The sequence below is a fragment of the Pseudophryne corroboree genome, chromosome 1 (assembly GCF_028390025.1).
Source record: "Pseudophryne corroboree isolate aPseCor3 chromosome 1, aPseCor3.hap2, whole genome shotgun sequence".
NCBI classification, from domain to species: Eukaryota; Metazoa; Chordata; class Amphibia; order Anura; family Myobatrachidae; genus Pseudophryne; species Pseudophryne corroboree.
In genome coordinates this window covers 1,136,122,450-1,136,144,654 of record NC_086444.1, presented here as the reverse complement: position 1 = coordinate 1,136,144,654, position 22,205 = coordinate 1,136,122,450, and the positions used below count along the sequence as shown (strand labels likewise).

Sequence of the window (22,205 nt, the reverse complement as noted above, 5' to 3'; positions counted from 1 at the left end):
CAAATTACGCCGCACAGTAGCACCACTACACCAGGTAGAGACCCTTTTACACCTTACGGCGGACAGATTCCTCTTTTTACACATTACGGCAGACAGCGTCCCCTTTTTACACATTACGGCAGACAGCGTCCCCCTTTTTACACATTACGGCAGACAGCGTGCACTTTTTACACATAACGGCAGACAGTGTCCCCTTTTTACACATAACGGCAGACAGCGTGCCCTTGTTACACATAGCGGCAGACAGCGTACACTTTTTACACATAACGGCAGACAGCGTGCCCTTGTTAAACATAGCGTCAGACAGCGTACACTTTTAACACATAACGGCAGACAGCGTCCCCCTTTTTACACATTACTGCAGACAGCGTCCCCTTTTTACACATTACTGCAGACAGCGTCCCCTTTTTACACATTGCGGCAGGCAGATTCCCCATTTTTATACATAGCGGCAGGCAGATTCCCCATTTTTACACATAGCGGTAGGCAGATTCCCCATTTTTACACATAGCGGCAGGCAGATTCCCCCTTTTTACACATTGCGGCAGGCAGATTCCCCATTTTTACACATTGCGGCAGGCAGATTCCCCATTTTTACACATTGCGGCAGGCATATTCCCCATTTTTACACATTGCGGCAGGCAGATTCCCCATTTTTACACATAGCGGCAGGCAGATTCCCCATTTTTACACATTGCGGCAGGCAGTCCCAAGAAAGAAAGAAAGAAAGAAAGAAAGAAAGAAAGAAAGAAAGAAAGAAAGAAAGAAAGAAAGAAAGAAGTGCAGCTTGACGATTCCCAGGCAGGAGAGAAGGAGGAGGAGGGAGGTGGAGGAGGGAGCCACAGCAGCGCTGTGTTATTGGTGGAGGCGCTGCTGCTGCCCCTCTGCTTCACTATAGGCTGTTCTCGGAAGACAGCCTATAGTGAAGCAGAGGGGCAGCAGCGCCTCCACCAGTAACAAAGCGCTGCTGCGGCTCCCTCCTCCACCTCCCTCCTCCTCCTTCTCCCCCGTACCGCTGCTCCTCTCCTCTCCGGGCGGCTGTGCGCTGCGGGCAGCGGTTGCCCGCAGCACACAGCGGCATGTAATGAGTCAGTTTGACTCATTACATGCTTTGGGCCCCTTGACAGAGGCGGGCCCCAGTGCAACGCACTGGTTGCACTGGCGGTAGTTCCGCCTCTGCTTCAGGTATATCAGTATCTTCTTCCTCTTAGCCGGGGAATGGAAGCCCCCTACATTTAAAGATCCTAATGTTAAACTAGCCATACAGGTGGTAAGGTACAAGTAAGCAAAACAGAATCCTAAACCACTTTCTGAATACATTCTACGTGACAACAAAATAAAAGACATGACAAAAACGAAGTTGCAAAGGGGAAAAGGGGGGGAGGAAAGGAACAACTGGGGACACAAACATAAAGAATATACTCCGGTAGGGGAGTACACCCTTATGTTAAGCACATATGCGAAATGAACTTCCGGGGTCAGATCTTCCAGTGCCATACTAACACGCGGGTAATTTGGAACAAATACGAAACTAACAGGGGAGGTGCTCCCAACCTCCAGTAACAAGACATAAGTATTTACGACTGAGTATATACGAGGGCAGAGCACAGAGCCAGTATAAATCAAGAAGCAAAGTAGCAACTGGATAAAATATAAAGGGTTCATGAGAGCTTATATCGACCCAGGAAACAGTTGAATTCCCATATCTTATAGCATTATCGATATAATACTGTACATGGACAAATATGATTAAAATAACACATAGGTGTAATACCTAAATATTAGCCATAAAAACGAAAAAGAGAGCAATTACAGCAGTAAAATATGCATAACTTTAAACATGAGAGTAATTAGGTCATGAATGAGGTCTAAATTGATAGAAAGACAACCTGTCAATGATATTGAGAACAGCAAGAAATAAAGAGAAAGTAAAAATAATGTTAGCAAGGAGACCACAAGGTGCTCACAAATTGCAATAGAAAGCAGCAAGTCTGTATACACAGAAATCACAGCAAGAGTGGACGTGAGCATCACTCCAAAATGAAGGGAGGTGAAACAATCACAGTCACACAGGTCTCGTTAAAGATCAGTTGGGTCCTCAGAGGGACAGCCTTCCGCCTGAGCTATTTCATGCAGGTATCCCTCGGCCTCTCCTACAGTAGAAAAAATAAGATTTTAAACTTACCGGTAAATCTTTTTCTCGTAGTCCGCAGAGGATGCTGGGGACTCCGTAAGGACCATGGGGATAGACGGGCTCCGCAGGAGACATGGGCACTTTAAGAAAGACTTTAGGTCTGGGTGTGCACTGGCTCCTCCCTCTATGCCCCTCCTCTAGACCTCAGTTAGAGAAACTGTGCCCAGAGGAGACGGACAGTACGAGGAAAGGATCTTTGTTAATCCAAGGGCAAGATTCATACCAGCCACACCAATCACACCGTATAACTTGTGTATCTATTAAACAGTTAACAGTATGAAAAAAACCAACGTACCATCAGTCCAACCTGATGAAACTATAACATAACCCTTATGTAAGCAAAACTATATACAAGTCTCGCAGAAGTAGTCCGCACTTGGGACGGGCGCCCAGCATCCTCTACGGACTACGAGAAAAAGATTTACCGGTAGGTTTAAAATCTTATTTTCTCTAACGTCCTAGAGGATGCTGAGGACTCCGTAAGGACCATGGAGATTATACTAAAGCTCCCAAACGGGCGGGAGAGTGCGGATGACTCTGCAGCACCGAATGAGCAAACCTTAGGTCCTCCTCAGCCAGGGTATCAAACTTATAGAACTTTGCAAAGGTGTTTGAACCCGACCAAGTAGCAGCTCGGCACAGTTGTAGTGCCGAGACCCCTCGGGCAGCCGCCCAAGACGAGCCCACCTTCCTAGTGGAATGGGCCTTGACCGATTTTGGTAACGGCAATCCAGCCGTAGAATGCGCCTGCTGAATCGTGTTACAGATCCAGCGAGCAATAGTCTGCTTCGAAGCAGGGGCGCCAACCTTGTTGGCTGCATATAGGACAAACAGTGCTTCTGTTTTCCTGACTCTAGCCGTTATGGCCACATAAATTTTCAAAGCCCTGACTACATCAAGGGACTCGGAATCCTCCAAATCTCGTGTAGCCACAGGCACCATAATAGGTTGGTTCATATGAAAAGATGACACCACCTTAGGCAAGAAGTGAGGACGGGTCCGCAATTCCGCCCTATCCATATGGAAAACCAGATAGGGGCTTTTATGAGACAAAGCCGCCAATTCCGACACTCGCCTAGCCGAAGCCAAGGCTAATAACATGACCACCTTCCAAGTGAGATATTTTAACTCCACCGTTTGAAGTGGTTCAAACCAGTGCGACTTAAGGAAACTCAACACCACGTTAAGGTCCCAAGGCGCCACCGGAGGTATAAAAGGAGGCTGAGTATGCAGCACTCCCTTCACAAAAGTCTGTACTTCTGGGAGAGAAGCCAATTCTTTTTGAAAGAAAATGGATAAGGCCGGAATCTGAACCTTAATGGAGCCTAATTTTAGGCCCAAATTCACTCCAGTCTGTAGGAAGTGAAGGAAACGGCCCAGATGGAATTCTTCCATAGGAGCATTCCTGGCCTCACACCAAGAAACATATTTTCACCATATCCAGTGATCATGTTTCGCTGTCACGTCTTTCCTAGCCTTTATCAGAGTAGGAATGACCTCATCCGGAATTCCCTTTTCCGCTAGGATACGGCGTTCAACCGCCATGCCGTCAAACGCAGCCGCGGTAAGTCTTGGAACAGACATGGCCCCTGTTGTAACAGGTCCTGTCTAAGAGGAAGAGGCCACGGATCTTCTGTGAGCATTTCCAGCAGATCCGGATACCAGGCCCTTCGTGGCCAATCTGGAACAATGAGATTTGACTGTACTCCTCTTTTTCTTATTATTCTCAACACCTTGGGTATGAGAGGAAGAGGAGGAAACACATAGACTGACTGGAACACCCACGGTGTCACTAGGGCGTCTACTGCTACCGCCTGAGGGTCTTTTGATTTGGCGCAATACCTCTGTAGCTTTTTGTCGAGGCGGGATGCCATCATGTCTATCTGGGGCAGTCCCCACTGACTTGCAATATGTGCGAAGACTTCCCGATGAAGTCCCCACTCTCCTGGATGCAGGTCGTGTCTGCTGAGGAAGTCTGCTTCCCAGTTGTCCACTCCCGAAATGAACACTGCTTACAGTGCGCTTACGTGAGTTTCCACCCACCGAAGAATCATGGAGGCTTCCGCCATTGCCACTCTGCTCCTTGTGCCGCCTTGGCGGTTTACATGAGCCACTGCGGTGATGTTGTCTGACTGGATCAGAACTGGTTGGTCGCGAAGTAAGTTCTCCGCTTGACGTAGGGCGTTGTATATGGCCCACAGTTCCAGGATGTTGAAGTGAAGACAAGTCTCTTGACTTGTCCAAAGTCCTTGGAAGTTTCTTCCCTGTGTGACTGCTCCCCACCCTCTGAGGCTCGCGTTCGTGGTCACCAGGATCCAATCCTGAATGCCGAACCTGAGGCCTTCCAAAAGGTGAGCACTCTGCAGCCACCACAGGAGAGATACCCTGGCCCTGGGGGACAGGGTGATCAGCTGATGAATTTGTAGATGTGACCCGGACCACTTGTCCAATAGGTCCCATTGGAAAGTCCTTGCATGGAACCTGCCGAAGGGAATGGCTTCGTATGTTGCCACCATTTTTCCCAGGACTTGAGTGCAATGATGCACAGACACTTGTTTTGGCTTCAATAGGTTCTTGACTAGAGTCATGAGTTCCTGAGCTTTTTCTATCGGAAGAAAAACCCTTTTCTGGTCTGTGTCCAGAATCATGCCCAAGAAGGTCAGACGAGTCGTAGGAACCAGCTGTGACTTCGGGATATTGAGAATCCAGCCGTGTTGCTGTAACACCTTCAATGAAAGTGACACGCTGTTTAGTAACTTCTCTCGTGATCTCGCTTTTATGAGGAGATCGTCCAAGTATGGGATAATTGTGACACCCTGCTTGCGCAGGAGCACCATAATTTCCGCCATTACCTTGGTGAAAATCCTCAGGGCCGTGGAAAGCCCAAACGGCAACGTCTGAAATTGGTAATGACAATCCTGTACCGCAAATCTCAGGTACGCCTGGTGAGGTGGATAAATGGGGACATGAAGGTATGCATCCTTTATGTCCAGAGATACCATAAAATCCCCCCCCCCCCTTCCAGGCTGGCGATGACCGCTCTGAGCGAATTCATATTGAACTTGAACCGTTTTAAGTATAGGTTCAGGGATTTTAAATTCAATATGGGTCTGACCGAACCGTCTGGTTTTGGAACTACAAACAGGGTTGAGTAGTATCCCTTCCCTCTCTGAAGCAGGGGAACTTCGACCACCACTTGTTGAAGACACAATTTGTGAATAGCATTTAACACTATCTCCCTTTCTAGGGGAGAAGTCGGTAGAGCCGATTTGAAAAACCGTCGAGGAGGCACCTCTTCGAATTCCAGCTTGTATCCCTGAGAAACAATTTCTATTGCCCAGGGATCGACCTGTGAGTGAACCCAGATGTGGCTGAAAAGTCGAAGACGTGCCCCCACTGGGGCGGACTCCCTCAGCGGAGCCCCAGCGTCATGCGGTGGATTTTGCAGAGGCCGGGGAGGACTTCTGTTCCTTGGAACTAGCTGTGCTGTGCAGCTTTTTACCTCTGTCCTTACCTCTGGCAAGAAAGGACGATCCACGTACTCTTTTGCTTTTATTTGAACGAAAGGACTGCATTTGATAATGTGGCGCTTTCTTAGGTTGTGAGGAAACATAAGGCAAAAAAATTCGATTTACCTGCCGTAGCTGTGGAGACCAGGTCCGAGAGCCCTTCCCCAAACAATTCCTCACCCTTGTAAGGTAAGACCTCCATATGTCTTTTTTAGTCGGCATCACCTGTCCACTGCCGGGTCCAGAGGACTCGTCTAGCAGAAATTGACATAGCGTTTATTCTGGAACCCAGTAAACTAATGTCTCTTTGAGCATCTCTCATATATAAGACAGCATCCTTTATATGGCCTAGGGTCAATAAAATGGTATCCTTATCTAGGGTCTCAATTTCCGCTGATAAGGAATCTGTCCATGCTGCTACAGCGCTACAAACCCAGGTCGACGCAATTGCCGGTCTGAGAAATGTACCAGAACGTGTGTAAATGGATTTCAAGGTAACCTCCCTCTTGCGGTCAGCAGGATCCTTGAGGGTAGCCGTATCTTGGGATGGCAGCGCTATCTTTTTTGACAAGCGTGTCAACGCTTTGTCCACCTTAGGGGAGGATTCCCACCGTGTCCTGTCCGTTGGCGGGAAAGGATACGCCATAAGAATCCTTTTGGGAATCTGCAGTTTTTTGTCTGGAGATTCCCAAGCTTTTTCACATAATTCGTTTAACTCATGTGAGGAGGGAAAAGTTACCTCAGGCTTCTTTCCCTTATACATGTGTACCCTCGTGTCAGGGACAGGGGGTTCCTCTGTGATATGCAAAACATCTTTTATTGCAATAATCATATATCGAATACATTTAGCCACTTTTGGCTGTAACTTTGCATCATCGTAGTCGACACTGGAGTCCGAATCCGTGTCGGTATCTGTGTCTCCTATCTAGGATAGTGGGCGCTTCTGAGACCCTGAAGGTCCCGACGATATAGGAACAGACATGGGTTCACTCCCTGACTGTTCCTTAGCTTCAGCTTTGTCTAATCTTTTGTGCAATAACTTCACACTAGCACTTAAAACATTCCACATATCCATCCAGTCAGGTGTCGGCACCGCCGACGGAGACCTCACATTCATACGCTCCCCCTCCTCCCTAGGTGAGCCTTCTACCTCAGACATGTCGACACACGCATACCGACACACCATACACACAGGGAACCTCTTATCTGAAGATAGTTTCCCCACCAGGCCCTTTGGAGAGACAGAGAGAGAGTATGCCAGCACACACCCCAGCGCTACATGACCCTGGAAAAAAAAACACTAAATGTTTATCCAGTAGCGCTGTTTATACTTTATATCTGCCAAATTTGTGCCCCCCTCTTAAAACCCCTCTATCATGTATTAGCAGGGGAGAGTCCGGGGAGCTTCCTCTCAGCGCTGTGCTGTGAAGAAAAATGGCGCTGGTGAGTGCTGAGGGAGAAGCCCCGCCCCCTCGTCGGCGGGCTTCTGTCCCGCTCAAAATTCCTGAAAACTGGCGGGGGCTCTGTTATATACATGTACAGTGCCCATCTGTACATGTATATACTTATTTTGCCAATGGAGAGGTTTTATTGCTGCCCAGGGCGCCCCCCCTGCTCCCTTACAGTGACTGCGGTGTGTGAGGTGTATGGGAGCAATGGCGCACAGCTTTACTGCTGTGCGTTACCTCAGTGAAGATCATGAAGTCTTCTGCCGCCTCTGAAGTCTTCTTTTCTTCTCATACTCACCCGGCTTCTATCTTCCGGCTCTGCGAGGTGGACGGCGGCGCGGCTCTGGGACGGACGGCGAGGGTGAGACCTGCGTACCAATCCCTCTGGAGCTAATGGTGTCCAGTAGCCTAAGAAACAGAGCCTTGAAACTCACAGAAGTAGGTCTGTTTCTCTCTCCTTAGTCCCTCGATGCAGGGAGTCTGTTGCCAGCAGGCTCCCTGAAAATAAAAAACCTAACAAATATACTTTCTGACAGGAATCTCAGGAGAGCTCCCTGTAGTGCACCCATCTCCTCTGGGCACAGTATCAAACTGAGGTCTAGAGGAGGGGCATAGAGGGAGGAGCCAGTGCACACCCAGACCTAAAGTCTTTCTTAAAGTGCCCATGTCTCCTGCGGAGCCCGTCTATCCCCATGGTCCTTACGGAGTCCCCAGCATCCTCTAGGACGTTAGAGAAATCTTTAAACATATTGCCTTCAAAAAGACGAAGATGTCCTGGGAACAACAAGGCAAATTTCTTTTTCTCTTTCACCAACTTGGTACAAAGAGGTGCAAAGTCCTTTCTCACTCTCATCACTTCAGAAGAATAATCTTGAAAAATAAACAGTCGGGATCCCATCCATTTTAGATCTCTATTATGCAGAGCCGGCCCTAGGCATAGGCAAACTAGGCAATTGCCTAGGGCATCTAGTATGCCTAGCGGCACAAACAGCTTCTGCTGATTAAAATGATATGCGGCATGCCTATATTCTGTGTGTAGCATTTCATATGCAGATACAGCCACAGTCGCACACAGTATATAGGCATGCCGCATATCATTTTAATCAGCAGAAGCTGCAAGTCCTAGCCACATAGCAATGCAAATAAGATGCATTTTCATAAAAAAATAGGCACCCGACGTTAGCAGAGCTGCCAGATGACTCACGCCAGGAACTATATATGTGTCATTATGTGTATAAGGGCATTAATAATGTGTAACATATGTGTAAGGGGCACTATGTGTGTCATTATGTGTATAAGGGCACTAATAATGTGCGGCATATGTGTAAGGGACGTGTGTCATTATGTGTAAAAGGGCAATAACAATGTGCGGCATATGTGTAAGGGAAATTATGCGTATAAAGGCATTAATAAGGGTTAGCATAATGTGTAAGGCGCATTATGTTTATAAGGACATTAATAATGTGTGTCATGTGTAAGGGGCATTACTGTGTAGTATTATGTGTATAAATACATTACCAATGTGTGGCATTATGTGTATAAGCTGCTCTACTGTGTGGCGTAACTTATAGAAAGGGCACTACTGTGTGGTCTAATGTGAATAAAGAGCAATATGGTGTGACGTAATGTGAATAAGGAGCAATATGGTGTGGTGTAATGAGAATAAAGAGCAATATGGTGTGGTGTAATGTGAATAAGGAGCAATTCAGTATGATGTTAAGTGAATGAGAGGCACTACTGTGAGGAGTAACGTATATAAGGTAAAGTGGTACTACTGTGTGATGTAATGTGAATAAGGGACACTATCGCATGATAAATTGTGAATAAGGTTGCACTACTGTGAGGCATAATTTAAATTGTGGGTATTATTGTGTGCCCATGCCCCTTGCCAGCAAAAACACATACCTTTTTGGGCTGTGCGCTGCACGCTGTTCTTATTTAAATTACAGGGAATGTAAAAAAAAAAAAAAGACTGCTATGGGTGGGGGTGCTGGGAAAGAGGTGTAGGGTCAGAGCGAAACTAGCGGTGGTGCTAGGGGGCACCAGCCAAAATCTTGCCTAGGGCATCATATTGGTTAGGGCCGGCTCTGCTATTATGCCGTGATGCTGCCCAGATTGCTTCTTTGTGGACAAAGCTGAGAGATTTAAAAATAACAACCCGGGGTCTACTATCTGGACCCGACCGTGGGGGACCCAAGCGGTGAGCTCGTTCTATGACCAATCCCGTACATTCCTCACTGATACCCAGTAAATCAGGCAGGGTAGATTGTAAAAAAGTAAACAGCTCAGGGCCTTTAAGTGATTTAGTTAAGCCCACCACACGCAAATTACATCGTCTTGATCTGTTTTCAAGGGCGTCGACCTTTGTAAGTAATTGGTAGTGGGATTTCTGTAACTGATCATATTATGTTTTAAGTTCAGTGACCTCTTGGAAGGTTTCTCCAATACGCTGTTCATTAGTTACCACTGTTCTAGAGAGTTGCTTCATTTGCGACTTCATGTCACGTATTTCTTGTTGCAGTTTGGCTGAATGAGTATCCATAATTGGTCCCATAGCCACTTGTACCACCTTTACTACATCAGAGTATGTGACAGGGTTATCAGAAGCAGGTACAGGGGTAACTGGGGCATGTTGTGAGGGGTGCAGGGCTTGATGAGTGTGTTTAGCATTGCCAGCAGCATGCGCTCCCACCTGAGTATCAGATGCGGCGGCCATCTTGGATTCCGGCTGCCGGCGCTCAGACTTGGATTTTTGCACTTTGATGCGGACAAATATTTGTCCATATAGTGCCCCACACTCTCCCCTTCAGCTGTCTGCAAAATCTCTGCGTTCCACGGCGGAATTAGGGCTCTGTGCTGCCCGGTGTTCAGAGGTGCAGGAGAGCTGTGGTGAGCAGTGTCTCCTCATGCAGGCACCGGAACCGGAAGTCCCAATCCCATGCTTTTAAATTTATTAAAATGTCTGCATTGTTGGACAGTGTCGAAAGCTTTACTAAAGTCTAAATAAGCTATATCTATGCATCCCCCCTTTATCTATTACTTTAGTAACCCAGTCAAAAAGATTTGTTTGACACGATCTCTCCCCAGTAAATCCATGCTGTTTGGTATCCTGTAAATTGCTGCAGTTGAGATAATCTACAACTTTTTCTTTTAAGAGTGTTTACAACAATTTCCCTACTCCTGATGTAAGGCTGACTGGTCAGTAGTTGCTTGCCTATTCCTTGCTTCCACTTTTGTGCAATGGGACTACGTTCACTTTTTCCAGTTCTATGGAATTACTCCTGTAGCCAAAACTGGTTGAATAATTCTGATATTGGTGCTACCAGGGGGGAAAACTCCATATTAAAGTACATGTATTTGAATACAAAGTAATTACAGTGGCTGTAAGTGTAATGGTCAGGTGTCCGAATACTTTTGCCCTCAGAGTGTATATATGATAGTGTTCCCTTTCTTGGGCAGGATGCTGAGCACTTGGGGGGGGAGGGGGGGGGGGAGGGGAGGGGCACATTTTAACTTTGAAGGACAAAATTCTGGATGCATCTTTGGAGTTGATGTGTACAGTTATATTTACATAAGTAATATAATATAAATATAATCAATCTTATGTTATAGGCAGTGGCAGATTTCCCACTAGGCACATGAGGCACGTGCCTAGGGGCGCCACTTCCTGGGGGTGGCACATCAGGCTGCCCCCTTCGTGCCACCCGCCGCTGTATCTGAGAAGCTGGCACTGTTTTTTTTAGTCTAGAAGAAGAGAGGGAGAGCGACTTCTGTGAAAGGGGTGGAGCTACACAGACCAAGCAGTAATGCTGGCAGAGGGAGGTGCTGCTGCAGATTCCCAGCCTGTAAGAGAGGGACAGCACTACTCTGCTGCTTGTGAGGGGTGTGCATGTATGTATGTATGTATGTATGTATATATGTGCAGTGTGCTTGTGTAGTGTATGTGTAGGTATGTGCAGTGTGTGTGTGTGTGTGTGTGTGTGTGTGTATGTATGTGCAGTGTGTGTGTAGCCTGTGTATGTGAAGTGTATGTATGCAGTGTGGTAAGTGCAGTATGTGGGTAATGTGTGTATGTACAGTGTGTGTGCACAGTGGGGGTGATTCCGAGTTGATCGCAGCCAGCAACTTTTTGCTGCTGGTGCGATCAACTAATCCCCGCCTATGGGTGAGTGTATTTTAGCTTAGCAGGGCTGCGATCGCTTGTGCAGCCCTGCTAAGCAAAAAAAGTTTTCATCAACCTAGGAGTAAGACAATAAAGTCGTCCCTAGGGCGGCCTGAGTCCTAAATACACCACTGATTATAGGTACTTTAATATAGTGCACCCAATTCACTGTATGGCACGTGGTACCCAAAATTCACATGCCATACACTAGTGCCCCCAATTCACATTACACCCGACAGTAGTGCCCCCTATTCACTTTATACCACACCATATAGTAATGCCCCTTATTAACATTATACCATACAGTAATGTTCATTATTCACATTACACTCCACAGTAGTGCCCCCTATTCACATTACACCCTACAGTACTGCCCCTTAATCACATTACACCACACAGTAGTACCCCTCATACACATTATGCCACACAGTAATACTGCCTCTTACACACATTATTCCGTGCGGTAGTGCCCCTTATAAACAGCATGCCACACACTAGTACCCCTAATACATATTATGCTACACAGTTGTAGTGCCCCTCATACACATGCCACAAAGTAATATTGCCATTTACACACATTATACCACAGTAGTATTGCCCTTAATACACATTATGCCAAACAGTAATAATGCCCTTTATACACATTATGCCACACACTATTGGTGCCCCTTATACACATGCCACACAATAGTACCCCTTATAAACATTAAGCTACACAGTAGTAGTACTCCTAATACACATTATGCCACGCAGTAGTGCCCCTAATATAAATTATGCTACCCAGTAGTAGTACCACTTAAACACATTATGGTATACAGTAGAAGTGCCCCTTATAAACATCGTGCTACACAGTAGTATTGCCTTTTATACACATTGACACACAGTAGCTTTACCCTTTATATACAATATGCAACACAATAGTGCACCTTATACACAGTGCCACAGTAGTACCCCTTATACACATAGGCCCTCATTCCGAGTTGTTCGCTCGCTGCTAATTTTAGCAGAATTGCTAATAGGCTAAAATCCGGCAGTTTTGCGCATGCGTATGCACAGCAGGGCGCACGCGCTAAGCAATTTTACACAAACTATGCTATTTTACTCACGGGCGAACAAAGCTTTTCAATCGCTCTGCTGATCGTAGTGTGATTGACAGGAATTGGGTGTTTCTGGGCGGAAACTGGCCGTTTTCAGGGAGTGTGCTAAAAAACGCAGGCGTGACAGGTAAAAACGCAGGAGTGTCTAAAGAAACGGAGGAGTGGCTGGCCGGACGCAGGGCGTGTTTGTGATGTCAAACCAGGAACTAAACGGACTCAGGTGAGCGCTATCTAGGAGTAGGTCTGGAGCTACTCAGAAACTGCAAGGAAATACGTAATAGCAGAATTGATAATCTTTCTTTAGCAATTCTGCTATGCTAAGATACACTCCCAGAGGGCGGCGGCCTAGCGTGTGCAATGCTGCTAAAAGTAGCTAGCGAGCGAACAACTCGGAATGAGGGCCATAGTGTCACACAATATTAGTGCACCTGGGCCCTCATTCCGAGTTGATCGGTCGCAAGGCGAATTTAGCAGAGTTACACACGCTAAGCCGCCGCCTACTGGGAGTGAATCTTAGCTTCTTAAAATTGCGACCGATGTATTCGCAATATTGCGATTACTAACTACTTAGCAGTTTCTGAGTAGCTCCAGACTTACTCTGCCTGTGCGATCATTTCAGTGCTTGTCGTTCCTGGTTGACGTCACAAACACACCCAGCGTTCGCCCAGGCACTCCCACCGTTTCTCCGGCCACTCCTGCGTTTTTTCCGGAAACGGTAGCGTTTTCAGCCACACGCCCCTGAAACGCCGTGTTTCCGCCCAGTAACACCCATTTCCTGTCAATCACATTACGATCGCCGGAGCGAAGAAAAAGCCGTGAGTAAAAATACTTTCTTCATAGTAAAGTTACTTGGCGCAGTCGCAGTGCGAACTTTGCGCATGCGTACTAAGCGGATTTTCACTGCGATGCGATGAAAAATACCGAGCGAACAACTCGGAATGAGGGCCCTTATACGCATAATTCCACACAGTAGTAGTGCCCCTTATACACGAATGCCACACAATAGTATCCCTCATACACGTAATGCCACAGTGTCACTACAGTGTGCAGCATGTATGTGCAGGGGAAGTGTAAGGGCCAGCATGTTACAGTATGGGCAGTGTGTATGTACAGGGGGATTGTAAGGTGCAGCTTGTTACGGGGGGCAGTGTGTATGTGCAGGGGAATTGTAAGGTCCAGCTTGTTATACTGGACAGTGTATATGTACAGGGGAATTGTAAGGCCCAGCCTGTTACAGTGAGCAGTATGTGTATGTGTAGGGGAAGTATAAGGTGCAGATTGTTACAGTGAGCATTATGTGTATGTATGGGAAGTGTAAGGTCCAACATGTTACAGTGTGCAGTGTATTTGTGCACTGCAGGGGAAGTGTAAGGTCCAACATATTACAGTGTGCAGTGTATTTGTGCACTGCAGGTGAAGTGTAAGGTCCAACATTTTACAGTGTTAGAGTATACAGTATGTGCACTGCAGGGGAAGTGTAAGGTCCAACATTTTACAGTGTTAGAGTATACAGTATGTGCACTCTAGGTGAAGTGTAAGGTCCAACATTTTACAGTGTTAGAGTATACAGTATGTGCACTCTAGGTGAAGTGTAAGGTCCAACATTTTACAGTGTTAGAGTATACAGTATGTGCACTGCAGGGGAAGTGTAAGGTCCAACATTTGACAGTGTTAGTGTATACAGTATGTGCACTGCAGGGGAAGTGTAAGGTCCAACATGTTACAGTGTGCAGTGTATAGTGTATATGTGCAGGGAAAGTGTAAGTCAGAACCAGCTTGTTATAGCGTGCAGTGTATATTTGCATACCCTCCAACATGACCCGCCCCACTAGGTACAAAATGCTCTGTTTCTGGACTTCCCTCTTGATTTATTATTGCCATCACCTGTGAAGAAACAGCTTTCTTATCATTTAACTAGTTCAGCACAGGTGATGGAAATCATAAATTAAGAGGGCAGTCCAGGAACAGAGCATTTTGTACCTAGTGGGGCGGGTCATGTTGGAGGGTCTGTATTTGTAGGGTGCAGCCTGTTACAGTGAGGTGTGCATGTGCAGGGGAAGTGTAAGGTCCAGCGTGTTACAGTGTGTATGTGCAGGGTGGCTGCAGTCTGTTGCAGTGTGCATATTATACAGGGGAAGTGTAAGGTCCAGCGTGTTACAGTGTGTATGTGCAGGGTGGCTGCAGTCTGTTACAGTGTGCATATTGTACAGGAGAAGTGACTGGGAAGTGTTGCAATCTCCAGCTTCTAACATTGTGACCGCAGGCCTGGAGGAGGGCGGACGAATGAAAGTGAAAGTAACCTTCCCACTTGTAGTTTCCGGGACTCACAACTGAATCCAGTTTAATCTTAAAGGAGCAGAGGCGGCTGCCAGGCACAGAAGGCGCCAAACTGGAGTGAGTATGGAGTCACTATGTGACACTTGTTGCAGCTATATACACTGTGTACAGTACACACTCCATTTGGGGTCCGGGCTGGGGTCCCTGTGAGCACGGAGTCACAATGCCATACACTTTGTACACACACCAGGGGGTTCTGGACTGCATTCCCTGTGAGCATGGAGTCACAATGTGACACTTGTTGCAGCTATACACTGTGTACAGTGCACACACCAGGGGGTTCTGCATGGAGTCCCAGTGAGAATGGAGTCGCAATATGACACCAGGAGGGTCTGGAGTGTGCCTGCTAATTAGCGTACAAGGCTTGGAGAGTGCCCTCAGTACAGAGGTATGTGCAGGCCTGGCTCTTATACACACATACATGTCACAGCCATCAGAGGACTGAGCACGTGTGCCACACAAACAGCAGGGCACAGGTCACACAGCAGCAGCACACAGGTCACACAAGCAGCAGCACACAGGTCACACAAGCAGCAGCACACAGGTCACACAAGCAGCAGCACACAGGTCACACAAGCAGCAGCACACAGGTCACATAGCAGCAGCACACAGGTCCCACAAGCAGCAGCACACAGGTCCCACAAGCAGCAGCACACAGGTCCCACAAGCAGCAGCACACAGGTCCCACAGCAGCAGTGTTCTGTGGTGCAATCATCAATTTGTCTTCTTATAAAAGCATTTATGTTCTTCATATTATTACTTATTAATGCAGGGGTTGTCAACCAGCGGGTCATGTGTTGTGGATAGTTGTAATCATGCACAGGTGAGTTAGTTCAACCATCGGGATAATTGTAATTTCTTATGGCTCCTATTCATGGCAATAAGAAATTCGTTACTGGCCACATGTATCAAAAGGGGGTGGTCTTCTGGTTGCCGAATGTTGGGATCCCGGCGCACAGTATACCGGCGCCGGAATCCCGACAGCTGGCATATCGACACATATTCTCCCTCGTGGGGGTCCACGACCGCCCTGGAGGGAGAATAAATAGCGTAGCGCGCCACCGTGCCTGCAGCGTGGCGAGCGCAGTGAGCCCGCAAGGGGCTCATTTGCACTCCCCACGCTGTCGGTATGCCGGCGGTCGGGCTCCCGGCGCTGGTATGCTGGTCGCCGGGAGCCCGGCCGCCGGCATACCATAATACACCCATCAAAAGGAGTCTGTGCCTGTGATGTGTGCCGCCCTCTCATCTGGTACATTTTGTGTAGTCCATAGGCCACAGCAGCTAACACCATCTTCAGCTGGGTTGGCCTGGGAGACCAATGCCTGCGGGATGGGGGGGAGCGCAACAAAGCCACTTGCGGGATCACTGCGCTTGCCACAAGTTCTATTCCCACTCTATGGGTGTCGTGGACACCCATGAGTGGGAATAGACCCTTTCAGTCGGCATGGTGACTGTCGGGGTGGTAAGTGGGTGGGATTCCGGCGTTGGCATGGTGACTGCCGGGATCCCGAGCTCCAGTCACATAACCGTTTCCATTCAGATAACATAAGATACCGCTGCCAGCTGCTTGGTAAATCTGAAAACTATGGGGGTTGAGAATGCTGTTGGCAATTGAGGGAACAGATATCGGAGATAGCAGTTATCAGATACATATATATCTGCTGTGGTCCCTCCTTACTACATTCGTGTGATACTAAGGAGGGACCACCCCTTCAGTGGAACGCACTCCCTCCTCTCCATTAGACTCTCCCCGACCTTGCAAAGCTTCAAACGGGCACGGAAAACCCACCTATCCATCAAAGCATATCCTAGTCCTGAGGCTGCTTGTCCATCCCCCTTATGCCTTGAACATCTCAGCTCTGCTTGCATACTACCACCAGGCTACCTCCTGCTTGCTTGCACCTCATGTCATCTGTCTGTCGACCCTTCCCACTAGATTGTTAGCTCTTTAGAGCAGGGACCTCTTTCCTCTTATTATCTAAGCCGTGCTCTCTCCTACTCAGCGACCATCTTTACCCGCTTTTTCTCCTGCTGGTAAAGGCTCATCCCTATCTATGGCCGCCAGCTCCTAGTAGTACGATGATCACTCCCTCACTACTTACATCTTAGCTGTATTATGTCTTGAGAATTGTGGTGCTGTTTGTTACCTGTACTCAGGGCCGTTTCTAGCCAATTTGGCTCCCAGTGCGAGATTTAAAAATGCGCCCCCCCCATTCACATAAGAAAAAATGCGCCCCCCCCATAGATATAAAGAGACAAGGGGGTGTGGCCTTGTTGAAATGGGCGTGGCTTTGTTAAGATGGGTGTGGCCTCAACTGATCTCATCATCACGGCCACCACACGATAAAAAAAAAAAAGTCCTAATTTTACACATTACAGCAGGCACGCGACCCCATTTTACACAGCACGGTAGGCAAGTGTCCCCATTTTACACAGCACGGTAGGCAAGTGTCCCCATTTTACACAGCACGGTAGGCAAGTGTGCCCATTTTACACAGCACGGTAGGCAAGTGTCCCCATTTTACACATTGCGGCAGGCACGTGCCCCCATTTTACACATTGCGGCAGGAAAGTGTCCCCATTTTACACATTGCGGCAGGCACGTGCCTCCATTTTACACAATACAGCAGGCAAGTGTTCACATTTTACACATTGCGGCAGGAAAGTGTCCCCATTTTACACATTGCGGCAGGAAAGTGTCCCCATTTTACACATTGCGGCAGGAAAGTGTCCCCATTTTACACATTGCGGCAGGCAAGTGTTCACATTTTACACATTGCGGCAGGAAAGTGTCCCCATTTTACACATTGCGGCAGGCACGTGCCCCCATTTTACACATTGCGGCAGGCAAGTGTTCACATTTTACACATTGCGGCAGGAAAGTGTCCCCATTTTACACATTGCGGCAGGAAAGTGTCCCCATTTTACACATTGCGGCAGGAAAGTGTCCCCATTTTACACAGTACGGCAGGCACGTGCCCCCACTTTACACAGCATGGCAGGCAAGTGTCCCCGTTTTACACATTGCGGCAGGCACGTGCCCCCATTTTACACATTCCGGCAGGCAAGTGTCCCCATTTTACACATTCCGGCAGACAGGTGTCCCCATTTTACACATTCCGGCAGACAGGTGTCCCCATTTTACACATTCCGGCAGACAAGTGTCCCTATTTTACACATTCCGGCAGACAAGTGTCCCCATTTTACACAGTACGGCAGGTGGTGGTGGGGGGGGAGGGAGAGAGAGAGAGGGAGAGGGGCTGACTTACATTTGAAGCGGTTCTTCCCGCTCTTCAGCTGCCTCTCCCTCGTCTGCGCAGCGCTGGCCGTCTTGGCTCCCCCTTCTCCCTCCTCCCGAGTGCCCAGCTCGGGGGGCGGGGTTTCGCGGAATGACGCAATTGCGTCGTGACGTCACGATGCAAACGCGTCATTTCGCGAAATCCCGCCCCCCGAGCTGGGCACTCGGGAGGAGAGGGGAGGGGTTTTTTAAAGTTCTCAGGAAGTGCCGCGGCGGGCGCCCCGTGCGGTTGCACGGCTCGCCCGTCGCAAGAAACGGCACTGCCTGTACTCTATTTCTGTTATTTATTTACTGTAATGCTAAGTTTTGTCTCCCTGTACTGTCTTTTGCACGGCGCTGCAAAACACTTGTGGCACCTTATAAATAAAATGTAATAATAATAATAATAAATACTTAATATTTGTGGATATTCCCTGAAATGGGTGTTTTGGGGGACATGCTACAAATATTTGATAAATAGGCCCCCTTAATCTATTTTGCTGGATCAGTAATTATCCCACCTGCTTCCACAGACAGAAAACATGACTTGTTGGGATAACTTGAGGGTTATGGTTGAGAACTACAGTATTAATGTATTTCTCAGTTATTCCTCTTCTTTCTAGCTGCAGTCATGTACTTGCAATCCTTTCTAACCAGTCACTTTAATTTGTTAAGCACATGCCTGTGAATGTTTTCATGGCAAAATTTTAAGAAATATACTTCTTTTTGTATTATTATTATTATTATTATTATTATTATTCTGGATTGGCATGGCAAAAAGTCACTCCACTGCGTGCAACATCGTCAATGCGTGCACCTCTAAATCACACCCATAGTGTTTAATTTGGCAAGAAAATGGGAATGTTAGCTAGCGATGGCTATCAACTATCAATGGTATAACAATTATCGATAGTCTATGGCCGACGGCAAGTGTATTTGCCATCAATAGTGTGGCACCGATGCTGCACCATTGGTGGAGACACCCAATGTTGGGAAAACATTGTCAGCGCTGGTCAGATGGCTGAGGACTGATCATATACAGCACTCAAGCATCGATGGCTAACTATTGATGGTTTCTACCAATTGTAGAAGCTATTGATGGCTATCACTACTGTTACCATAACCACAATGTATATGTGAAAGAGCACAGAAACATGGTGGCAGATGTAGATTGTTTATATTACTTTGCAGGTTACAAACTTTGGGGGTCATTTTTTTGTGGCGTGCGCATGCGCACCCTGGGAGCCCAGTGAGATGCTAACAAAACGCCGTTGGTGGGGCGCGGTCCGGACAACAGGGGTGGGCCACGGCAGCTGCATGACATCACACGCATCTGCTGCGACCCGGAACGTGGCAGGTAGCTACCTTCCAGAGCGCTGGAGCTGCGCCGGCAGGGAGCCACTTTTGCACCAGTGCAGGGGAAGGGGAGATGTTCGGGTCAGACATGCGGGACAGACTAGCCATATGCTGGGCGTCCCCCCACATGTCTGAGAAAATTTAGCACATCTATGATCAGATCTGAATTAGGCCCCTTAACATGAAGGGCAATATGTAATAGGCTGTGAGGTGCAGGCTGTTCGGGAATTTTTGCCAGTCTTTCTGTATTTTATAAAGCGGCAACACTGGCCTGGTTTTATCCTGTAAATGATTGCCGCTTTAAAAATATGGGCAGAATTGCGTAAATTCCCGAACAGCCTGCACTACGCAGACTATTACAATTTTCCGACATGTCTACACATTGTATTGGGATTTACCATTAAAAATAAAAACAGTGGATGTGGAGACTAAAAAAAAAAGCGTGAGCACCCTCTTAGTATTTGGCAGAGGAATTTGTAAGATGGTAGCATTTAGATCAGGGGTTCTCAAAGCACCCCAACGGTCCATATTTTAGGAATATCCATGGCTCAGCACAGATGAAGCTTACTCAGGCTGGCTGTCGGATCTGGACATCCAGGTCCAGTAAGTCTGTGTTGGAAGATGCAGACCCTGGACCCATCATGCCTTCAGAATGGGGCGACACCCCCTACTCTGAAGAATGGAGTTGGTTGCCGTCCCTGCTGCAGCATGTCATATGTCAGTTATGCTAGGCTTACTTAGTATTTGGTAGAGGAATTTCTAAGATGGAAGCATTTAGATCAGAGGTTCTCAAACGCGGTCCTCAAGGCACCCAAGCAGTCCAGATTTTAGGAATATCCATGGCTCGGCACAGATGATTAAATCAAATTGGCTGAGGTGCTCATTAAGCCACCTATGGCCAAGCATGGATAAACTAAAAACCTGGACTGTTGGGGTGCCTCTGATTAGATACCTGTTTATAGCCTCCCAATTCTTTGTATCAGTCAGCTGAATCAGTTTTCAGGTCCTCCTTCTGTGTCTTATAGGAGCCTATAGTAGTTGAGTGTAGGGCGGCACAACATCCAGAGAGGTTACACAGGTTGGAATAGTTAATTCAACTGTGAAATCATCTTTATCTCATTTTAAAGGTGACAGACGCAAACAAGTTTGGAGGCCTTATAAGGTGTATTAATTACTCATCTGGAAGGGTGCCCGGATCTCGGCACATGCTGCATTCACTGTTTTATGTATTTTTCTGCAGCAGGGTACACTGGTTTCCACAGGGAATAACTTCGGGGTATAGAGTAGGATCTTGATCGGAGGCACCAACAGGCTAAAAGCTTTGACTGTTCCCAGAATGCATAAGAGCTCTGTTTTGTAGTTGGTGCCATGAAGTGCAGGCATACAACAGGAAGGGCTGCTCAAGTAGCCCTCAGAAGAGCTTTTTTAAGTGAAATTTGAAGACTTCAAGGGCTGTAGCAGAGACACTGTGAGTGTTAGATGTCACTCATACCCCTTTCACACCAGAAATGCAGGGACAAAACCCGGGAATTCTGCCACGGGCTCATGCAGGGACATTCCCGGGTTGGCACCATTCACACCAGCATTTTTTGCCGAGACATCCCGGGTCTGCACCTTTCATACTGAACCCGGGATGGCCCTGCATTTTCTGAAAATGGGCGTCTCTGAAAAACCACAAGACCAGGAAGTGCCCTGAATAGCCTATCAGCAGAGACAACCCGGGAAGGTGGGACATGTCCCTGCACCATTCACACTGTCCAGGGTCCAGGGACGATCCCGGGACCAACCCTGGTCGATTGCAGGGTTGAAATGCAGGGACAGAAATCCCGGGTTTTTGTCCCTATACCCTTTCACACCAAGAAATTTCCCGGGTTGATGCGCGTTCATGTGTTTTAACCCGGGAAATTTATGGCTGTGTGAAAGGGGTATTAGACATCTCCTGCTACAGCTCCACACAAAAGAAACCTTTGGAAATTTTCACAGCGCCGTTTAGATCAGCTCCACTATAACACCAGGAAACTTTCCATGAGACAGATTAATTTAAATATTTCTGTTACTTCAGGCCTGGTACTTCTTAGTTTAATATATTTTTCAGACACAATGCTTTGAATTCCCACACTGTCCTCCAAAAGAAACTCCCGTAAGGAAAGTCTCACAATCTTAAACACAATATCACTTTATATTTAAATTCCAAAAAAGCACAATCCGATCTCTCCAGGTCCAAAGAAAAGTACAAGTTTTATTTATAATCCACTATTAAGAACATCTAAAATTCTCTCCGGTTTGCAGGCAGTAATAAGCAATCACAGTTCGGTTATAAACTTTTGATCTCACCGGACCTCCTGGACACCAGCGTTTTGCCGTGTAGGTACTCCCCTTCTGTCTGGATTTAGCTACCAGACGTTCTTTGCAATCACGGGTTACCTTCCCTACTTATCGTCCCACCGAGCTCCGTCCCGACGTGAGAATATAAACCGCTGTAGTTGTCTATATCACCGCGGCTCCTGCTCCCGGCTCACTCCTCTCATAAAACAATGACCGAAATCACTCATTAGCCTCCGACGCGTTTCTACCCTCCAAACGGGTCTTTGTCAAGGCATAAGTGATTCCGGTCCGGTCACTATTTATGCAATATCCTGGAGATCCGGTGGCCAATTACACATAAGATCATACAGATTCAGGGCATTTCATCCATGTTCATGGGCTTTTTAAAGACATATTCCCTTTGCAGAGGGAATTCCTATATAAAATATACGGACTAAAACTGATCCTCTAAAAAACTACTTTCTACTACATACACCTTGAATAAATTGGTTTTACTAAAT

At 47.3% G+C, this 22,205-nt stretch overlaps 1 protein-coding gene across 8 annotated transcripts in view; it reads left to right on the top strand.

The window, feature by feature from the left end:
* Positions 1-14,385: 14,385 nt before the first annotated feature.
* LOC134928285 (sp110 nuclear body protein-like) overlaps positions 14,386-22,205 on the top strand; it is a 200,914-nt gene continuing 193,094 nt past the window's right edge. For 3 of the 8 annotated variants that reach the window (XM_063923888.1, XM_063923869.1, XM_063923841.1), the window contains exon 1: positions 14,387-14,804. The gene's annotated coding sequence lies outside the window, so the exon portion shown is untranslated. Of the gene's footprint in view, positions 14,805-15,002; positions 15,136-22,205 lie in introns of those variants that run through there. The other 5 variants (XM_063923859.1, XM_063923879.1, XR_010177884.1 and 2 more) reach the window with 3 other exon arrangements.